The sequence below is a fragment of the Canis lupus genome, chromosome 1, assembly GCF_011100685.1.
Source record: "Canis lupus familiaris isolate Mischka breed German Shepherd chromosome 1, alternate assembly UU_Cfam_GSD_1.0, whole genome shotgun sequence".
NCBI lineage: Eukaryota > Metazoa > Chordata > Mammalia > Carnivora > Canidae > Canis > Canis lupus.
This window is the reverse complement of record NC_049222.1, coordinates 29674787-29684392: the sequence shown is the minus strand read 5'-3', so window position 1 is coordinate 29684392 and position 9606 is coordinate 29674787.

The following is a 9606-nucleotide window of genomic DNA, read 5'->3' as shown; positions in this document are numbered from 1 at the left end:
CTTTCTGTGCTCAGGAATGTCTTTATTTTTCAAAACCCATCTGAAAAGGGGAGGGAACTTGCAATAAGCATAGATAGAAGCACCTAGTCCACATAATACTTCAAACACAATACAATATAACCTAACAGCGTGTTCTCTATAAAGGCATCATTCACAAAAATATTAAAAGATGCAGGAAGGCTGGCTTCCACATCAGTGCAATGGATAAGTCTATGAGAAACCTAGTGAGGGTTTGGTAAATCTCCTTTTCCTCCCCTGCCTGCCTTAGTCCATTGGGGCTGCTACAGCAAAAATACCACAGACTGGGGAGCTTATAGACAATAGAAATTTATTTCTCAGAGTTCTGGAGGCTGGGAAGTCCTCGATCAAGGCATTAGCAATTTGGTGTCTGATGAGGACCTGCTTCCTGGTTCATCAGTGGCTATATTCTTACAGTCACGTCACCAGGTGAAAGGAGACAAGAAAGCTCTCTGGGGTCTCTTTTATGAGAGCATTAATCTCACTCATATGGGCTCTACCTTTATGACCTAAACACCTCCCCAAACAGCTAACTCCTAATACCACCATATGGGGCATTAGGTTTCAACATACAAATTCTAGAGGATGCAGACATTCAGATCATAGCACTGCCCTCTGTTTGGCCTTGCCTGCAGGATTGGCTTCCCCCACCAAGCATCCAGTTACGGACACTGAGTGTGGTTACACAGGGCACAGTTCTGTACGAGATGCAGAGATGAGTAAACACAATGCTCACCTCCAAGTTAGCTTAAAATTAAGAGGATATATTTGATTTCTTCTCTGTGCTGCTTATTTTCTCTAGTCTCATGACACCAAAACTGATAATTTTTCCCAATAATATCCTGAGTCATGTCCAGAGTCGTAGAGCTGCTAAATGTTCAGTCAACCCTGCTATGTAAGAGAATTTTCTTCACTCAAATATTCATCATTCACAAATGTGTTGGAGTACTTACTGTATGTCAGGCAACTATGTAGATGCAGAGAATAAAGTAAAGCCAAATAGGAAAAAAAAAAAAGAAAAAAGATCTCTGCTCTCATGATTTTTTTTGAGAGGGTTGGGGTGGGGGAGGTATCGTTCTTAATAAAATTAAAACTCAAACCCTCAAGACTTAGGTAGCCAGGAAGATCCCAGCCTACCTCATAAGCTTTTGGGCTTTTGCTGTGTTCTGCTACTTCAAACACCATTTACTGTGGCCTCAGGATTGTGTCATACCCCTTTATCTATAGCATTGTAAGGCCAGAGTACCCAAGCCAGCCTGCTGCCTGTTTTTGTAAATAAAGTTTTATTGGAACCCAGCCATGCTCATTCATTCATGTGTTGTCTGTGGCCACTTTTGCACTAAAATAGCAGAGTTGATAGTTGACAGAGAACATTTTTTGACAGGCCCACAAACCCTAAAATATTTACTATCCAATCACTTAGGAGAAAAGACCAACCCTAGTATAGAGGAGTAACCCAGGCCTACACCTTCCCTTAGCTCCCCCTAGCATATCTGAAAAAGACTCCAACTTTCTTTTTTCTTTAAGACTTTATTTATTTATTCATGAGAAACACAGAGAGACAAAGGTAGAGATATAGGCAGAGGGAGAAGCAGGCTTCCTGCAGGGAGCACAATGTGGGACTCGATCCCAGGACCCCAGGATCATGCCCTGAGCCAAAGGCAGACACTCCACCACTGAGTCACCCAGGTGTCCCAAGACTCCAACTTTCAAAAATATCTTACTAAATATTTTCAGAAAACAAGATGGAAATGAATACAGAGAATAGAATAAGCATACAAATATTCCGTCCCTGGACTTTGGTATCTGACCCTCTTGTGGTTGACTTAGCATAGCATGTTCTTCATTTCCTTAGTCTCTATAGAGCAACCCAGAGCTGCAAACTCATTATTTCCTCTCCTCCCAGCCTGATCCTTTGTGGAGACCATGATCTTGTGATCCAACATTTGGGAGTTACTTCCTGGACATCTTAAGATTTGCTGGTCAAAACTTCAACAAACTCCCATTCCACAGTTTTCCAGGGACTATTTTCTCTCCACTTCCCATAAGCATTCACATGCTGCAGGTTTCCCTCTAATGATTGACCCAGTCAATGATCCCAACCTTCAGAAAACGGTGTTGTCTAGGCTACAGAACCAACAGTATAAAAACTCATGATAAATACAATTTTCCAATTCAAGGGCCACTTTAACTGATAGAGAATGATGGTCAAGAGAAGGATGATTTTATCCATTTCTCAACTCCCAACTTAAGAAGCCCAATCTCCTAGAGAATATACAAATTATCTGAGGAAATCAAATCTATGGATGGGCAATCATCTGAGAACTACATAAGACAAGTCCATAAATTAGTGGAGGTATAAATGCAGTCACAGAGGTCTATAGTACCAAACAAAGTCAGAGGAATTGGAGGGAGAGACAAAGAAGGTCTCTTTGAATGATTGGAATTTGGACAAATGTGAAAGAAGAACTGACAGGGAAGATCTGTATTACTAAGAGACCCTCTGCTAGCACTTTGCCTACCCTTAATTCTCCTCTCATTATCTCCTCCATACTAAATTATCTCAATAGCAGTGGCCACATGATCAGGTGACAGAGGACCTGGTCACAGCTGCTGAGGCATTAATGGCTGTGTTTACTGAAAACAGAAGGAGAGAGAGAGAGAGAATTTGAAGAGATCTTAACTCTGTAGAGAAAAATGGGCTTTGGTAATCAGCAGTAAAACACATCTTGCTCAAATAATCACCCTCGTGTTCCCATTTTATTAAAAAGCACCCACTAAAAATGGAGGAATTCTGGAACTAAGTAGTAGCTCCCAGAGGCCTTCTCTGATCCAGGCAAAATGAATTTTATAATTATAAGGAAACTGCTTACAGATACTTATTTCCACAAAACATACAGAATCTCCTCAGCATTACATGTCCTCCACCGTTAACCATGTTTTCAGTGAGTTTCTTTAGCACTGGCTCATGAAATAAATTCCTTATAACTTAAATTGATCTAGACTTTGATGTAAAACAATAAATAGACTTATAAATAAAGATAAGATTAAATTTAGTCATTTGCCTTTGGATTTTTATCTTCCATTCTGTCTAGTATTTTGAAGAGAAAACAGATGAGGTCAAAAATATATTATAACTAGTGTTCAGTTTACTTCAAAGGAACAGAACTCTGTTTCTATGGGATTGTTGGGCCCCTACTCAGCATCATTTCATTCTAATGGGCACTGTCTTCTATCTTACAATTTACATTTAAATTCCAAATATTTTATTTTGATGCATTTCCAAAGGAAGATTCAGATGAGTTGTCTGTTTTTTTTCTTTTAAGAGTAATATTAAAATCTCCTTCTATGTCACTCCTCAAGGAGCCTCATTTACATTTTTAAAAAGTCATCACCTTTGTTCTATCCATGGAGGTTTATTGAGGAGAGGGAGGTTGGAACAAGATGAAGGGGATGTTTTCACCGGAGGAGAATTGTTTCCAGATGAAAAAGCTCGCAGAAATATATATCATGTTTCAGAAAAATTAAGGAGGAAAAAGCAAAGGGTAGGAAGAATCTGATCCTGTGGGTGTCAGACCCACCAGAGAGACTGCTCACACATGACATGTTTCAGATCACTTGACACAGTCACGCAAGCAACAGAAAGTTATATGGTTTTTAGTCTTCAGGTAGCAGAGAAATGATAATGTGGGTGGATAAGGAGAAGAAATGAACTTCAACTTCTCATTTTTTATTTAAATTACTTTTGAGCTAGTTCTAGACTGCAGAGGAGTTGATAAGCCACCAGCTCACACACACTCACACCTCCCTACTTCTCCACAGCTATACCAAAGTGTTCCACAGACTTGCTGTAGCCACTCATCACTCACTCATATTTCATTCGAGGAGGGATTGGTCCATGTGGGCATCGTACTATGCCCTGGGAAAACCGATGAAAGAACAGTTTCCTGCCTCTGATGAAAAATTCAGACACGTAGGCAATCCCAACACAGAGCAGAATCTACAGATGCTATGAGCCAAGCACCCATCCCAGCTGGGGATGGGGTGTAGAGGATGAAGGAGACCTCCCCAGAGGAGGTGACAGCCAACTGTGTTTGGAAAGATGGATGGGAGCTGTGCAGGAAGGGGGAAGGACGCTTCTGGCAATCCCAGCTGTTCCCTCTCAGGACAGAAGACACGGAACGGAAAAGGTAAGCTTGAAAATGAAAGCAGAGCCAATCACAAATGGTCTTGGAGGCTGTATTCAGAGTTTGGGATTTCATTCTGAAATAGATGGGAAGCAAATACTAGGATTGTTAGGAAGAGAATGATCAGATTTGCATTCATGGCATCAGTGTTGTGCATAGGTTGCCACCTCCTCTCTAAATGACTCAAACCAGAAAAACCAACTAGGATAAAAGGTACAGCTAGAGCAGTGAGTGTGAGAATAGAGAAACATGTATGATTCAAAAGTATTTATAAGAAGGGAGGGTACCAAACATTTTGGTAGATTGGATGCCAGAAGTGATAGCTAAGGCAGCAGCAGAGATGCTGGTGCCTCAGGGCGCAAGAATGAGGGGGCCTCCTGGAGGAGGAGAAGGGAGAGGAGGAAGCCACAGTGGTGGGCACAGGTGAAATGAGGTGAGTTTAATCATTGGAAACATCTCATGGACAACCAATCTAGAGCTAGAGCTCAAGAGATGGAGATGGAGCAAGGTAGAAAGACACATTTGGCTGCCGTGCAGGAGGTAGGAGAAGTCAGGAGGAGGTAAGATGGTTGAGGAGAGATAGGGAGCGCTGGAAAACACCTGCAGGTGAGGGACCCTGAAGAGGACACTGAGAAGAAATAGGCAGATGGGAAAAAGGAAAACCAGGAGAACAATGTAAAAGCCAAGGGGAAGAGTGTGTTTTAGAGAGAGAGTGAACAATAGAAACAAAAGGAAGGACTTGGCTTTTGTAAGTGTGACATCTCTGAGGATCCTGGAGAACAGTCTCAGTGGAATGGTCTGAGTAGAACCCAGATCTCAGTGACTGAACCCTCAGTGGGGGAAGGGAAAGCACAAACATCAGTGCAGACTGATGAGGGGAGGGACAAGAAATAGAAGGAGAGTTCAAAGGAGGAGTGTTGGGGGAGCAGGGGTGGAGGGACTTGAACTTTGCTTCAAGAATGTGCCATCTCCTACTTCCTGCCTGATGAGAACTCTGGAAGTAACCTAATCCAATTCTCAGGTTTTAAATAAAAAGAATGGTGTGTGTGCTTTAGGAATTGGTGGAATGCTTACTCATGTCAGAAATTTTATGTTTTTCCTTTTATCACCCCAGAAGTCCTACAACACAGACACTATGATATTTTCTTCCTTAGAACAATTGAAGAAACTGAGTCAAAAAGGTTCACTGGTTTGCCCATGGCCCAGAGTTTGTAAATGGCAAACTGGAATTTGGTTTCAGGTCTGATCTGAAGTACCAAGGCTCTGGGAGTGAGAGAGTTAGCAACTCTCCAGTTATTTCACCTCTGGAGCAAAATGGTCCAGGTCATAGCCATGGAGTCAGGACCCAATGGTTCCACTGGAGAAGCAAAAACCACTCGGTAAATAAGCCATGTGAAAATCCATCTGTTTATCTTCCTGACACTTTAACTCTCATCTACACACCTGAGCCCACAATTCTATTATTTTCAAACTCTAATTTAGGTATAGGAGGAATTGAGTTAGTTTTAGCACCCTTAGTGGCTGGCTCAGCATGCCAAAGGCTTATTACACAAACACCCTTCCTGAGTGGTTTCAGAAGAGCTAGCCTGGTAAGGAGATTTTTCTTCATTCTCTTTATACCAAGTTTCTTCATATATATTTTTAAATTTTAACTTTATTGATATGCAACATACATTCACAGTAGTGCATACACCCTAAATATTTAGCTTGATGAATTTCATAAGATGAACACATCCATAAAACCGGCACCCAAATGGTTGACTTCTTTTGAACATTATTATTCTTTGTTTCCACAGTTATAAAGCTTACTTGGAAATTCAACTCTCTACTTCACAGTGAATATAGAAAGGCTAGCTAATTATAGCTTTAACTGTAAAACACTTTGACAAACTTAAAGTAGTTAAAGAGCTGCTGAAATTGATTATAATGTCACATGGTTTCTACTTAAATTATTTCACCCAAGAGAATGTCAAACTGTTCTCATTAACAGATCACGAAAGAGATGTTTGAGATTCAATTTAATGGAGACTTGTGAATTTTTAAAACTGCTGGTGGCTTGTAACCTGAAATATTCCTGTTTAAGTTCTCTGAGTCAGCCCCGTCCCCTTCCCATAAATTTTTCTGCATTCTTTTTTCTGTAACAATGGGAGATTTTGTGCTTGAAAGTAATAGTGGCCCCTCAAACCTCTAGGTGTTCCATGTTGGTCATATGGTTGGCTACCATTGGTCCTCAGCCGCAATCCTTGGTTTTCAGACATGCTTCATGATGTTTTGTGCAAAGCCATATTCAGATTCTAACTTTCTCCAGGCATAGACCACCTTTCAGAGTCTGATCTTGTTCTAGGTCATTTCCAATCTGGAGGGGCATGGTTTGAAACAGCTCAGGTGATCTCAGGGTAGGAATGAGCAGAAAAGCAACTGGCCTCTTTTGAGGACTATGAGTCCACCTTTTCAAGGAGCAGGGGAGAGGGAAAATACTCTATGTGAATAGGAGTAGGTGAAATCTAGAGAATCCCTGAGTGAATAGTAAGAAGAAAGTTTGACTCAACTGTGCAAGACTTTGGTCCCAGAAAGTCTATGGCACATCAGCCATTGTGGTTGGAATAACACACAACACACAACACAACGCTATGAACCAATAATAATGCTTCTTGTGGTGTGTGGAAAGGGTCTCATTTATACTAGTTATATTTACTCACACTTTGTAGCCAATCATTCCAGCATGACTGCAAATTGCTGCAATGATTTCTTCTCTTTTCAATAATTATTTTGATAAATCTAGGCATTATATATATGTAATCTCTGGGAAATTAGTTCTTCTCTTATTTGCTACCTGCCTGAAAGTCTGGCTCAGAATCTCGATTTGTACTATCTGTAGACAGATACTCATTCCCAACTTATATGCCTCCAATCTCAAGCTTAGAGACTGAGGGAGCAAAATTAGCCCAGCTTTGGTAGTTACTAACTTTATCCTGCTTTAGAGCAAACATCTGTAGTTAGCAAATAAAGTCTTTACTGTTTTGTTTTGCTTCTGATACTGGCTTATGTACCATTTTAGACTGTTAGGTCACTTGCTGCATACATATTTCTTACTTTCTTAGAGATGATGTTAGCTCCTTGAGTGCAGTAACTAAGTTTTACACTTCTTTGTATGTCTGAAGTGTCTAATACAACATATTGCAGAAGAAATATTTATTAATTGGAAGTTTGGTCCAAGAAAAGGGAAAAACCTAATAGACCATATTAATATTTTTAAAATTTAGGAACATATTACCTAATTTTGATCTGTCATTGAAGTTATATAAATTCCTTTTTTTAATCTTTTATATCCCTTAACAAACCACTGTATTTTCACCTATTTTAGCACTTTGGTATTTTAACCTTCATATTAGCTTTACAACAGTAGGTTATTCTGAATTTTGCTACATATTTACCTAAGTTCAAATAGAATTTTTCTAATGTAAACCACTGTTGCAGACAATGAATGAATCAACCCTTCCCTAAGGTTGAGTATCACTCAGAGAGAGCCACACCTTTTCCTTAAGAATTTTAATAGTTTCAGAGAAGAACCAATCACAATCCATCTTAGAAAAACGTAGGACTTTTCCCCTTTGGGCAGTTAACAAAACCATCGAAAATGAGCTAAATACTTCTCTACAAAATGTTTTAGATTATATTCTTATTCTCAGCTTTACCAATTTGTAATGTCTCAGAAAGACATCCTTTTATATATATCTGACAATGAAGATTATTCTCTCTGCAAAGTGCAACACCCCTCTTAAGCAAACCCATAAGAATGACATGAAGAGAAGGAATAAAAAATGTACTTCGGGATGCAGGCAAACCAACAATGTAGGCATTTCATTGACCTTCTCAGAGAAGAAAGTCTTTATAAATCTTGAATAGTGGTATTATTAAGTATTTCAGATGCAAAATACGAATCTGTTTTGGTAATTAAGATGTCTGTTCAACCCAAGTATTGGCATCTCATTTAAATAATTATCTAGTAGGGTATACTGCAATTCCATGTTGTATATTCAGAGTGTTCAATCAGGAGAAATTCTAGCCTGCTTAGGAATGTTTGTTAATTAAAAGATTTGGAGATTTAAGTGGAGTACCTCCAGCTTTGGGAAAATCCTCAAAATTAAGCCAATAAAAATTATAGCTTTTATTGTTCATCCAGAACTAATAGCATCCTTTGGCAGGCATCTGAATGCATCCTCAGCCACATAAAAGTAGCTCCATCAAATAGGCCACTTTTAGAAAGCCACCTTTACTATCCTTCCATTGCTGGATTATCCCTACTTGTCCAGCTTGGCTAGTTTCCCCAAGGATCTTTTTCCATTACTGAACCTGAAAACAAAATAAAGCTATTGTCCCTAAATGCCCAGCTTACATAACAATGACTTGCCCATGTTTGAGGACAACATAACTTGTAAGAGAGGTAAATGGCCAACTTAATAAAAAGAGAAGAATTAACTAGCTATCTGTGGTGTAATTTGGCTTTGATATTTTGACAACAATACAGTAGCAGGAAGTTCAGGAAAGATTTTCAGTGCATTACCTTTTCTCAAGGCTTGCCATGAAAGAGCCTGTGAATTTCTTCATTACAGGTATTTCTTTGATTTCCATGATAAATGTATTGTTGAAATTTAGTTTGGTTTAAACAAATAATTTTGAGGCATCTGGGTGGCTCAGTGGGTTCAGTGTCTGCCTTTGGTTCAGGTCATGGTCCAGGGTTCCTGGGATTGAGCCCCACATTTGGCTCCCTGCTTAGTGGGGAGTCTGCTTCTCCTACTCCCTTTGCAGCTCCCCTGGATTGTGTTCTCTCTGTCAAATAAATGAATTTAACTTTTTTAAAAATAAATAAATAGTTTCAATAAGCCAGAACATATTTTCACTATACCAGAAAGGATTCATGCGTTGAGCAAGCACTTACTAAGTGCCCACTAAGTGCTAGAAATCATAGTCGCTAGAAATACAAAGATAGACAAACCCAAGCCATGTTCTGTGGCAGCTCAGTCTAGGGGACACAAACATAGATAAAAATACAACACAGGGTTGAAGTCCCATAATAAGTGTTGAAGTAGAACCTTCTAGGACAGGCTTGAGGCAGTTGGACAGGCTTTTCAGATACGGTAACTTTCTACCTAGAGAAACTATGTTCAGAACACTTCTATAAAGCAAATCATTTATTTATTTTGTTAGTCCCATCTTCACATATTAAGCTTTAAAAAGTTAACAGGGTATACTCATTACTCTTAAAACAACCTTATTCTGAGCTCTTTGGTCATTTCAATTTTCAAAGAGGAAAATTGAGGCCAACTTGGGTAATAATGTGAATCTGTTGCAAAAACATGCTCATGGTTTGCAGTTCTTTACACAGCTCTTTAAATTCCTG